The 11,910-nt window shown below is 41.5% G+C and overlaps 1 long non-coding RNA gene across 5 annotated transcripts in view; it reads right to left on the minus strand.

Moving 5' to 3' along the window:
• The window catches only part of LOC115610084, a 28,703-nt gene extending 16,800 nt beyond the window's left edge, over window positions 1-11,903 (minus strand). For 2 of the 5 annotated variants that reach the window (XR_003992110.1, XR_003992107.1), the window contains exons 1-3: window positions 11,642-11,886; window positions 10,837-10,971; window positions 2,666-2,722 (exon numbers count right to left, since the gene is read on the minus strand). This is a non-coding gene — a long non-coding RNA (uncharacterized LOC115610084). Of the gene's footprint in view, window positions 1-2,665; window positions 2,723-10,836; window positions 10,972-11,641 lie in introns of all 5 variants that reach the window. The other 3 variants (XR_003992109.1, XR_003992106.1, XR_003992108.1) reach the window with 3 other exon arrangements.
• Window positions 11,904-11,910: the final 7 nt, after the last annotated feature.

The raw sequence follows: 11,910 nt of genomic DNA on the forward strand, positions 1-11,910 counted from the left end.
CTGCTGTCTTCACTTCCTCTTTGAGTAAACTTTGAATCCAGTGTCTGCTTTTCAACTGAATTTGAAAGTGAATCACAGGTTTCAAACTACAAAGTTTAGTGGAAGTAGGCAGCCAGGTAGGAAGGAGATCCAAATGGTGCCATTGAAAAAGGATGGCCATGGAAAAGGATGTAGCAAAAGCCCCATTCTTATCAGACATCAGACAGACACCTAGGACAGACACAAAAAACATCCAGACCAGGGGAAAAACTTGCATGAGACACAAATCCACTGGAAACCAGGCTTCACTGTTCCATTGCTCATGAACCTGCTTGCTCATTTCTCTTAGATCTTCCTACCACACAGAGAGTTAGTAGGGTTCCCTAAATATCTGTTCATGCCATTCACAATCCAAGTTACACTTCAACTACATCTTCTTCCTGAAAACTCCAGTGTATCTTTCATGAGGACTTTTTTCCACACTCAGAATAGATCTCCTTTGTGCCCCAAACCACTAAATAGTTCTTCAAATATTCTGTTTCCACCTATCTACATTTTTTCTCAGTGTAAGAAGCTATTTTCACATGTGGCCTTATTTAAAATATGATTCTGCTCACTGGCATGAGTTTGTATATGAGTCAGTTGTTTTCTTTCTGCTTGCTGAGCTTAGATACTCAAGTCCCCAAGTGGTATTCATGTATCTTTTGTGCAGGCAGAAATCTTGCCCGTGATGCCATATGCTTGTGCATTATCAACAGGGCTTCGGGTTATGTGCAGATGATTTCGTCTACATCTAGTAATGCCAGTGGATAGGATTAACAACCACAGAAGTCCCTCGCCACTCTTCAGATGTGCTAAGATAAGAGTTTACGGGAGGATTGCTAACTCAGGTGAGGAAAGGCAGCTGCCATATCTCAGACTGGGATTTTAAACTAACAACCTAATTGTGCTTAATATGAATTAGGAAGAACTCACAAAACCTGCTCTGCGACAGGCCAGGATGAGCAGCTAGAAGGACCCATGTAGCTGTGGATGGAAAGTTTCTTTCCTCTGCACATCTGGATCTGGAACAAAACATCTATCCATGTTCTAAACCAGGCAAGGCTGCAGCTACTGTTGTCTTAAGAAAACCAAAAAGCAGAAATAGAGTCTTTAAGACTCCAAAACCACCTATTTAAAAAAAGGAAACTGTATTCCTCCAACAACACAGACATTATAAGGCCCAAGTTTATTGCACTTTTTCATAGAGCAAAATACCTTTTGATACATTCTCCAATCCCATAAATATGACTGTGAAAGAGTAAAAATTAAACTAATACACAGAAAAACTGTTAAGACAGCCTTCAACCCAAGAGTACTGATCATACTGATCAGCTGTATGAAGCAAGTTTTACATTCTTTCACAGTTTCAGTGCCCTTACTTAAAAAACAAACACACACAGAAAGACAGGTGCTCATCTCGACACTAAATTGCATCATTTTGACATTTGAAATGTCGCAAAATTAACCAATACCTTGTTCTGTCGCAGACACTCAAAAATTGTGTGTTTCATACCTCTTTAGCATCAAGTACAGTACATTCCACCTTCAGAAGGATACAGAAATGTTTAAAGACAGTGGTGTTTACAGAGCACCATGACAACCATACCCAGGTACCCCTTCTACACATAAGAGGCACAGCCTCATATTCGCTATGTGTTCACACTGCGCTATCGCCTCACTATAGAACTTCTTTAAACCCAAATTACAAACACTGCCTGTGCCTTGTCTTCACTAGTGTCCACTGAAGTGAGAGCTATCCCCATGTGAATAAATTCTCAGCAATGCAACTGGTGAAGACTAGCATCTCAGTCATCTGTGCCTCAAAGGAGAGCTTGAATGAATTTTCAGTTGTCTAATAAGAGTTCACAGTGCAAGCCTTCCCTTACTAGAAGGTACTAGTTGGATCTCTTTCCTCCTCCCAGCCATCCATTTTCATAAAATTACTAGGAAGCTGGAAGACTGCAGTCCTCTGTCTCTCTTCCATATGAAGTGAAATGGCCAACGGGGTTCCATGTTCTTAGTGCTGAATGTCGGAATAGACAGGCTGTGATCACATAAGCCTAATTTCATTAGGGAATCAGGCTCAAAGAATCATCCTCCACCCCCTTTTTGCACTAAAAAGACAGCTATTAACTCACTGATCTATCATCTCCGACAGACGAAGGAGGTGAAAAAAACAAAGCAAGTAAGAGATGATGTTAACTGAGGAATAAATTAGGCTTTGGTAGTCAGATGGAAGAAAAGCCTCTGAGGAAATTTAATCACCACACCCTGCTAGTTATTAAAGGACTGTGTGGAAGCCACGGCTGGGCGACTGCTTATGCAAACTTAGGGAAATGTTTGCTTAATAAAAAGATTAAACAGAAGGGTTCACGACAATGTCTGCTGTGCCTAACAGAACCGGACTGTTACAGAAAACCTGATCTTGCATTCAGATCCATCCAGGTAGACTATTGTGTCTGTGTGGAGCAGACAGATTTGTGCATGCCCAGGCTAACTGAAGGATTCAAGCCACAGGGAAAAAAAAAGACTGTATTTTTTGACTATAGGCTGTGACAAAAAACAAGCTTAGAAAATCAGTTCTGTTTTGGATCAAGGCTTACATGCATGTATACTTTCTACGTAAAGCAGAGTTGCAACTTACTCTATTTGAAGAATCAGTTGCTTTGCAAACTTTTCAAGGAAGACTTTTCATGTGCATCTGAATGAAAAAAATATGTAAAGTGAGATTTGGTCCAGAATACATATTTTAAAAATGCAGGGTGTAGGGAAAAACAATCCATAGATATGCAACTTTTTCAATAACATTTACAAGTAAAATTCCTGCTATGAATATCCAACAGAAATAAGCAATGCTGCAGAGCTCTCTTGGTTACATTTTGATTGTCCCAGTGAATGGCACTGTTCACATTCTTCGGAATGATTAGTGGGATGTCGCATGTAGCTGCTGTGATTCATTTAGTCTTTTTTTGTCTTTTTCCAGCTAAGCATTTTCACAGGGGAAAAACAATGATGTCATCAAGTTCCCTTCTCTGCTGAGACTGTAACTGCAAGGTTTTGTGCTGATTTGTTCATTAGAACATTTCCATCTGATGTTATTAATAAAAGTAAGTTCCCTTGCCATTATTTTGTGGTAGTTTGTGAGGGAGATAGAAGTACCTCATGATCTGCTTGTAGACCACAGTCAGGGGATGAAGGATCACCCACCTTTCCAGGATACTTAAAAGAGGACCAGAATTAGACACACGTCTTATTTGAATAAACCCGTGCAATATTTTATTGAGAGATATTCTTGTTTGCAATATGAAATTCCCAGTTAGAAGAAACAAACCCAGATGAGAATAAGATAGATTAAATTCTCTCACTGTACTGCAGTCTTTCCCTCTAGGCCTATTGATTCAAATACTAAATAACCTAGGAAAACTCATAAACCCTGCATTAAAATTATCAAATAACTAAGCTATGTTTTTAATTATCTGGCACAAAGGACAAAGTTAGTTGTTGCCATCTTCAATATCTCAGCTGCTTGTCTCCCGTTCGGATCTGACCTTAACTGAACAGACATAGCAGTGAGTTGCTACTCAAGACTGCCACCTCCTGTCTTAAATCCCTAGTCACTCAGTGGCTGATTACCAGCATGCAGCGTGCTTCTAATACTCCCTTTGCTTGTAAAGCTAATTCCATGTAGGAAGGATGTTTCTTCAAAAATAATCAGACACAAATATTAACCTAAGTTACAGGGAGTAGAGAAGCTGTGTGCTATGTTGTATCTATCTTACCAACAGTTATATATCCATGGATATCCAAAGCTATTAGACCTAACGAAAATCCAAAAAATAGATCATTTCCTTCTCAAGTAGCACTGTGCTGTGTCTCACTGTTCCGTGTTTCAACAGACAGGCCTATCCATTTTATTATGCACATTAATCAACTGCCAGATAAAAATACATTACTGACATCTGAAATGTGCTACTGCATTTGTAAACTGTTGCTTAAAGGGAAAAAGATTAAAGGGAGAAAGGTTGCATGTTTTTCCACAAAGATTAATACTAACTTTAAGTACAAGTGGCACCAAAAAGTGCCAAAAATTGAGAAATTAGAGGACAGTCTTACGCTGTGCACACTTCTGATGCCTGACAGTTCTTTGCTTCTAATCAATTAGGCTACAACGTTGCAGTCTTTTATTCACATCTGAGACTTTCTCTTCTTAAGTCTGGCTACTGGAATCCAAGTAAATGCTTTTTCCTTTGTTATGATCTAGTTTGAGACCTCAATATCCTCCTTGTAAGGAAACATAAAAATTCTCATAGAAAACTTTGACTACACCCAATCTTCACCTGCAATTAAAAAAAACCAACCCCCAAAACTTTATTTCCTTTCCTTTTCCTTTTGTTTTGCCTTATTTAATTTGGGCAAATAATCATCTCTGCAAAACTGCTAACTGAAAGTTTCAGCTATTTTTCAGCATAACAAAAGAAGAGAGGTTTTGCTTATATGAAGCTAGTGGTGCACCACTTATTTGAGCTATTTCCCCATTTTCATTCTCAATCTTAGTAAGTTCTCAGCCTTCATTTAACCAGGGTAGCTTCCAGAAGCCTGCACTTGGTAATTTCAAGGGCAGTACTCGCTACTTCTCAATTCAACACAGAACATACTACTTCTCTTGTGCCATGGTAGTAGGAAGAAAAAAAAAGAGAAAGAAAGCACATTATTTTTGATGATGTCAAGCAGGTCTTGGGTTGCTTTCATATAATTGTTACCACTAAATGGAGCATGGTAAAAAAGTAATTGTGCTGAGCATCTGCTCTGCACATAAATCAGTTGATATTGCAAATGTCCAGCATTTCTGAGAGATCCATTTGGTCTGTGTTAAAAAAAGAAAACTTTTTGAAAGAAAAGTGAGAGGCGCATTCAAACCATACAGAAATATATATTGACAATTCTTATGCCTTCTGGAAAAACTCCTTAATGGAACACATTGCACTTCATTCTGAAATGTCTTCTCATTTAGTCAAACCTTCCTGGTCTTCAAAGCGTTATACAGAGCAAACTGAGCGTTGCAGGACCAGTGTTGTCGGACAGGAGAGCTTGGAAAACCCTGCAGCACAGCAGCAGAGTAGGTTTCCTGCATCCCATAGAGCAGGAAGGCAAGGTACAGATGTTTTCATCTCCTCACCTCTTGCATGTTGCATGCTTGCAGGATTGAATCAATGGAGACTGAATCTCTCCAATATCCTTACACATGGCCTATTTACTAAGCCCACATGTCCTTCTTCTATGGCCTGTACTGCTCTGAAATTTCTGGTCGCACCTCATCTTGCTTCAGTCACCGCAACACGTAAAATCATAGAACCACAGAATGGTTTGGGTTGGAAAGGACCTTAAAGATGATCCAGTTCCAACCCCCTGCCATGGGCAGGGACACCTTCCACTAGAGCAGGTTGCTCCAAGCCCCTGTGTCCAACCTGGCCTTGAACACTGCCAGGGATGGGGCAGCCACAGCTGCTCTGGGCAACCTGTGCCAGTGTCTCACCACCAGTAGTAGTAGTATCTTTCTTATGTCCAATCTAAACCTACCCTTTTCCAGTTTAAAACCATTGCCCTTTGTCCGTCACCACAGGCCTCAGTAAAAAGTCCCTCAGTAAAAAGTAAAAAGCTTTCTTGACAGCCCCTTTAGGAACTGGAAGGCTGCTTTAAGGTCTCCCTGAAGCCTCCTCTTCTCCAGGCTGAAGAACTCCAGATGTCTCAGCCTGTCTTCATAGAAGAAATGGGATAAATCACTGCTTACTAGTTTCTAGTATGTACGGAACATATTTTTTCCCCTCAAATGAATTAAAACAACACACTTCACTGCTACCTTTCATTTGCTCTCCTCATAACTCATCCTCGTGTGGAATTAGACTCCATATAGTCCTGCATACGTCCTAAAATGTACTCTGGGTCTTGAATCACTTACACCTGTGAAACATTGCAGGATGTCATCTCCATGAAAGGTAGACATGAGCTGCTAAGTACCTAATAACTGTTACAGATCAATCTATCACAGTGGGGTGCTGATAATAACATTTGATCATAAATTCACTGTCCTTACTGTCACATATACATGTAGACAAATGCAAGCCAGCTCGATTACCAGTGACTTCATTTTGTTCAGATCACACTTTATCACAAAGTCATCGCTGCAAGTAAATACAGACTAGTTAAAGAATACACATAAATTACTGTTAACTCACGAGTCATGTTCTCTGGAACTTTTTCTTTTCCAGGTATTAGGAATAAATCCGTTAAAAGCGAAGGGGCTTGACCTCACAGCAACAAAGAATGAACTGATTTGAAGCCACATTCTTTGATAATTTGAGGTGCATATAGACTTCAACTCTCAGAATTCTACCATCAGCGAGTGAAATCAAAACACTATTTGGCATATGCTGTGGATGGGTTTTGAAAACTGCATTTATTTTTTAACAAGTCAGTATTCAAGCTCACAGCATTAAAGAATCAGTGTTGTGGTTAATGCACAAGGCTGGGTATCAGCTGACTTAGATTCTAGTCTGGGCTCTGTCTCAGAGTTCCCCTATGAGGTAATCACAATTGTCTTTTCAGAGGTGGTATCTAATTTTGGATAACCCAGCTTTGCCTGCCAGGCTTTAATATCTGGAACCCAGTTTTCAGAAACTGGTTTCATTGACTTCAGCTGGTATAAAAAGAACTCCAAATCTCTGGAAATCAGATTCCTAAAACTGAATTTCCATTGGTTGCCATTTATATCTCTGCAAAGCGTCCACAAAATGTTGCCAGTGATGTAACTGGAGAATTCAGATTTACTAATACTTCGCATCCACTGCACTTGCCTAAACAATGACAAAACATTTAGGGGGATGGAGAGCAGGGTCCAATGCATCCAGAGGTTGCCATGAGTGAGGTGCCCAATGTCCAACACACCTCATCTGTACAATTTAATGCTTCAGCTTGGGTCATTGGAAAATAAAGTGTTTCAAATAAGAAGCCATAGCTGAAAAGGCAGATTTTCTTTGCCATAAAACTATTTATAGCCAACATAAATAGATGATGCTACAGGGAACCGAATTTGAGTTGAATTTAGAAAACCAAAGTGACCTTTACAATGTGTTCTTATGTTTACCTGGAAATGAGTCAACAAAAACAAGTTCATACTCTGTAACCCTGTGACACTAAAGAGGGTAAACATTTTCTCCAACTCGTGAAGACATGATGGTGAAAAATCCCCAACAGTAAAAACCTGTCCTCATCATATTTTAATTAAACAGCCAAATAGCTCACTCAAGAATCCTGGTGTAACCTACACTGGATCATTCCATCTGTGTGAAGATGTTTTGCAATGATGCCAGTACTTCCAGCTCGGATGACTCAGAATGGGTGGTGCTTATAGGGAGGAGATCCAGACCCTTTTGTCCTTCACAGGAATCCAGGCCTGCTGAGCACCCTCATCTGATAGTTTGACACCAGATTTGCCTTTTCTTAGCAGGAAAACTACCCTGCATAGACTACCATGTCCACACTGCTCCTGGCACCTGAGCGAGGTTGATTTTGATAACCAGGAAAATTAGATATTCAAGATTCAGTGAAGGTCAGAGTCCCTTAATGCTAATGAAGTAGTCATACAATGTTGGAGGTGTGTCTGATGAGGGCTTATCTGTCCTTTAAACCGTGATCTGTTTATAAGAATTAGGACTTCCTGAAGGACTACCTTATTGTATCCACTGTTTCATAAACCCAGCAAATGATACCCAGTGTTTAGGCAATTCTAAGGGGTGCTTTCTGTGAATATTTCTAATCTTCTATTTTTCGCAAAATAATGAAAGAATCCTGAGACAAAGGTAAAATGCCTCAATAAGAAACAAAACAGATTAATGAAGAGAGTAATACTAACACTTAGGTAGAATGTCTTTCCCCTGCTCTGCCAAAACAACCAGCCTCATCAACACAGGAACTAAAGTTTCCCCAGCCAGCACTGGGCTGCCATGTGCAAAGCTTATATACCTGTAGGAAGTGAAAGCAGGACAAAGAAACACACTGTTTGCTGCGCTGTGTGTCTGCTCCTCCTGGACCTTCCTTTCTCTGCTGTAGTGAGCAGAGCTGTGGTACACCTGCCCCAATAACTCATTTTCCCTTTTTGTTCTTGAGTATTTCCTGCCCCTGCTCGTGCGGTTTCTCTGTGCCTGCACATTACAATAAGCACGGAGCACTCAACTGGCAAGTGCATAAAAATCTATTCAACTCAGTAGAAGACAGTTGTAGTACTTTATCTGATAAGCTGCAGCACTCTGCTCAGTCATAATACTTTTATTATCTTCTACCACAAAGACTTGCTTTCTTGCAAAAGTCACAGCAAGTCACCACACCTTCTCCTACTCGGAAACTGTGGGGAGTTCCCTCCATGGCTTTACAAGCAGCAGTGAGTGGACACTACAGAAATCTTCTATTTACACAATATTATGCAAAGGTTACTTTTCAACTGACTGTAGAAAAACTAAGTTTTGAAGTATATATACAAAATAACTCTGAAAATAGAAAAAAAAAAAAATTTCCTCTATTTGCTTATTTCTTTACAACCTTCTAAGCAAGTTGCACTAACTAGAATATACAGAGGATGGAATATGTGCAATAGATACACAAAGAAGATAATTCAAATGCATATGGTACCCTATGTTATCACCCACCAATTCACTGATTTTTAAGCTTTTCCACTTCAAGATATCTTTGCATCATATCACTGATGTACAAAAGAAATACCAATTCCTCTGTACTTTGGGTGTAGTTAAACTAAATCTGCAGCTATGGTTTATTTATAAGTACACTGTACTATTAGCACAGTTCAGGTACTTCATAAACACCGACACTCAACAGGATCTCGGGGGTGTTAACGCTGTTCCTCAACACCACTCATTCAGACAAGAGTCTGCTTCTCCACCGACACACCAGTGGATACACTGGCATGGAGAAGACATTCCCTGTTATCCTGCTCACAGCAAATGACACTGACATGTACAGACCATGTCAAAACTTCTCTCCCTGTTACTAACAATGCTGCTACCATGCTCTGCAACCTTCTTCCTACAGACACTGCTCTTTCCTTCAGAACAAGAAAAAAGATCTCAGTTCAACTAAACTAGTAAAAAAAGTCTTAAAATAGACTTCCATCTAAACCTCAATGTATTTCCTCTCTCACATTGTACATGACCTTTGATAAAACACCAAAATCTTTTAAGGGTATCCAACAACTGGCAACAATAGCTGCTAGCAAGGACAGCGATGGATTTACTGACTATACTATGCAGTATGTAAGTTCCTCCTTAAAAGGCCTCCTTCCGATACAGAACTTGCATCCCTTTCATATGTAATCTCATATGCTGTGCTAGAAGCAGCAAGTTAACCATTTATTTCGCAGACCTCAGTCTCCCTATGTCCTGAGTGACTTTAATTACACTGTAATTTCTGCCTGCAGTTCTCAACTAACCCTTAGTCATACAGCGTTTTCTTTAATAGTCAAAATCTCTGGTAGGAAAAGGCCTATGTGATAAAAGCTACAGGAGATGTAGATGAATGTAGTAAAATTAAAATCATAAACATATCTAAGGATCTAGCGAATATCTAATCCTAGAAAAGCTAGTGAAGGCAGTTTGCTCTTTAGATTGCTTTTTTTTTCTTCAGGTCTGCCAAATTAAAACCTAGTTTGCTCAGAGCAGATTAAATTTTGCCATCACTGTACATGAGGAGGCATAGCTGAAGCATTCTGGCTGACAAATCAAGAGATGATTTGAACCAAAAATGAAACTTTTCTCATTCAGAGATTACAGATGCTTTATTCATGAGCATTAATATGGCCCAGAAAGCCAACCGTATCCTGGGCTGCATCAAAAGAAGCGTGACCAGCAGGTCAAACGAGGTGATCCTGCCCCTCTACTCTGCTCTTGTGAGACCTCACTTGGAGTACTGCGTACAGTTCTGGTGTCCTCAACATAAAAAGGACATGGAGCTGTTGGAGCGAGTCCAAAGAAGGGCCACAAGGATGATAAGAGGGCTGGAGCACCTCCATTATGAAGACAAGCTGAGAAAAATGGGGCTGTTCAGCCTGCAGAAGAGAAAGCCGCGTGGAGACCTCATAGCAGCCTTCCAGTATCTGAAGCGGGTCTATAAGGATGCTGGGGAGGGGCTCTTCATTAGGAACTGTAGCAATAGGAAAAGGGGTAATGGGTTCAAACTTAAACAGGGGAAGTTTAGGTTAGATATAAGGAACAAGTTCTTTACAGTGAGGGTGGTGAGGCACTGGAATGGGTTGCCCAAGGAAGTGGTAAATGCTCCATCGCTGGCTGTGTTCAAGGCCAGGTTGGACAGAGTCTTGGGCGACATGGTTTAGTGCGAGGTGTCCTTGCCCATGGCAGGGGGTTGGAACTAGATGATCTTAAGGTCCTTTCCAACCCTAACTATTCTATGATTCTCTGATACGGCATGGTACCATACCCAGCTTATTGAAGCTAAGACACAGGCAGGTTAAGTGATGTATCAGAATTGCCCAGCAAGACTAACAGCAGAGCAGTAAAGAGGGTGTATTTCCCCTGTCTGAGCCCTGTGCCCTGGGTTCAACAAGCTGAGTGATTCAGATAGACAGATTAATTATTTCTTTTCTGGACAAAGAGTAGGCTTTTAAGGCTTTATGCATCTGGCTTCAACCAACAATGTAAACCCTTTACTTGTATAAACATCAAAATATCATGTCCTGAAAAACAGATTAAAATATGAATGTTAAAGATATCTGCATTAAAAAGCAATTCATACCTAGGTAAAGCTGCTACTGCTCCAGAGTGACCAGGATGTCCTTCCATTACAGCTGTGTGGCACTGAATTAGTGCATGTTTGCATAGTTTCTTCATCTTTCTAGGTAATGCCCCGTCTTCTCCTCATTCTCAAGATCTGGATGTGATTAAAGTTTAAAAAAAAAGAGGTCAAATATAATGGCCTATTCTGTTATTTTTAAAATTTCTGATTGTTCTCGCAGTCTGTAAAATTCAAGGCAGAACAAAACATTACAACCATAACTAGATACATATATACACATGTAACTCATATAACTGTACAAAACTCTTACGCTGCTGTCACTCCTGCTATTCCTAGTTGTGGCAGGCCATTGTTCACACTGGACTGATGTAGTTCATGGCACAGAAGTAAAAATGGGGGTTTGCTCTCGAATCTTGTGGAAGTCAGTGGAATTTGGGCAAGGCAAGCAACAAACCCCATACAGGGCTGTCAAAGACAAGCCAGGAGATGATGCTTATTCTTTATTTGGCACCCACCAAACAAATGCAAACTGTTTGCCAAGCAGACCTGGGGAAAAACCTCTTGGGGCGAGTAAAAGCTCTTCTGGGATGTTGAGCGATGAAGTAACACAATATTCATGATAAATAGTTCTTTAACAGCTGCCTGATTTCCCTCCGTGCAAGGGGAGCTGGTAGAAAAGCCCACTGGGGCGCAGGCTGCTGGGGAGGGGAAGGTGTGAGAGACGCGGGTGGGCAGCTCCCCACCGCGGGGGCAGGCGGGCAGACACTGCCCTTGCCCGGCTCCCGGCCACGGCTGCCCCGGACACCTGGTGCAAGCGCTCCCGCGGCGGCAGAGGAAGCGTCGCGCTGTCCGTCAGCCTGTCACAAGCAGCCGAGCGGAGCTGGGTGACCCCCTCTCCCGCGCCGAGGCACCGCCCCGGTGCCGGTGGAAAGCGGCAAGCTAACCCCGGTCATTCCGCTGCACCTCCGGCCCGGGAACGCCGCGGCCTGCGCGGCCGGGGACAGGCCGCGGGGCCGCCGCTGCCGCCATGGCAAGGGCGGGCGGGGCGGGAAGAGGCGGGCGGCGGCGGCGGCG

The sequence above is a fragment of the Strigops habroptila genome, chromosome 6 (genome assembly GCF_004027225.2).
Source record: "Strigops habroptila isolate Jane chromosome 6, bStrHab1.2.pri, whole genome shotgun sequence".
Classification (NCBI taxonomy): Eukaryota; Metazoa; Chordata; class Aves; order Psittaciformes; family Psittacidae; genus Strigops; species Strigops habroptila.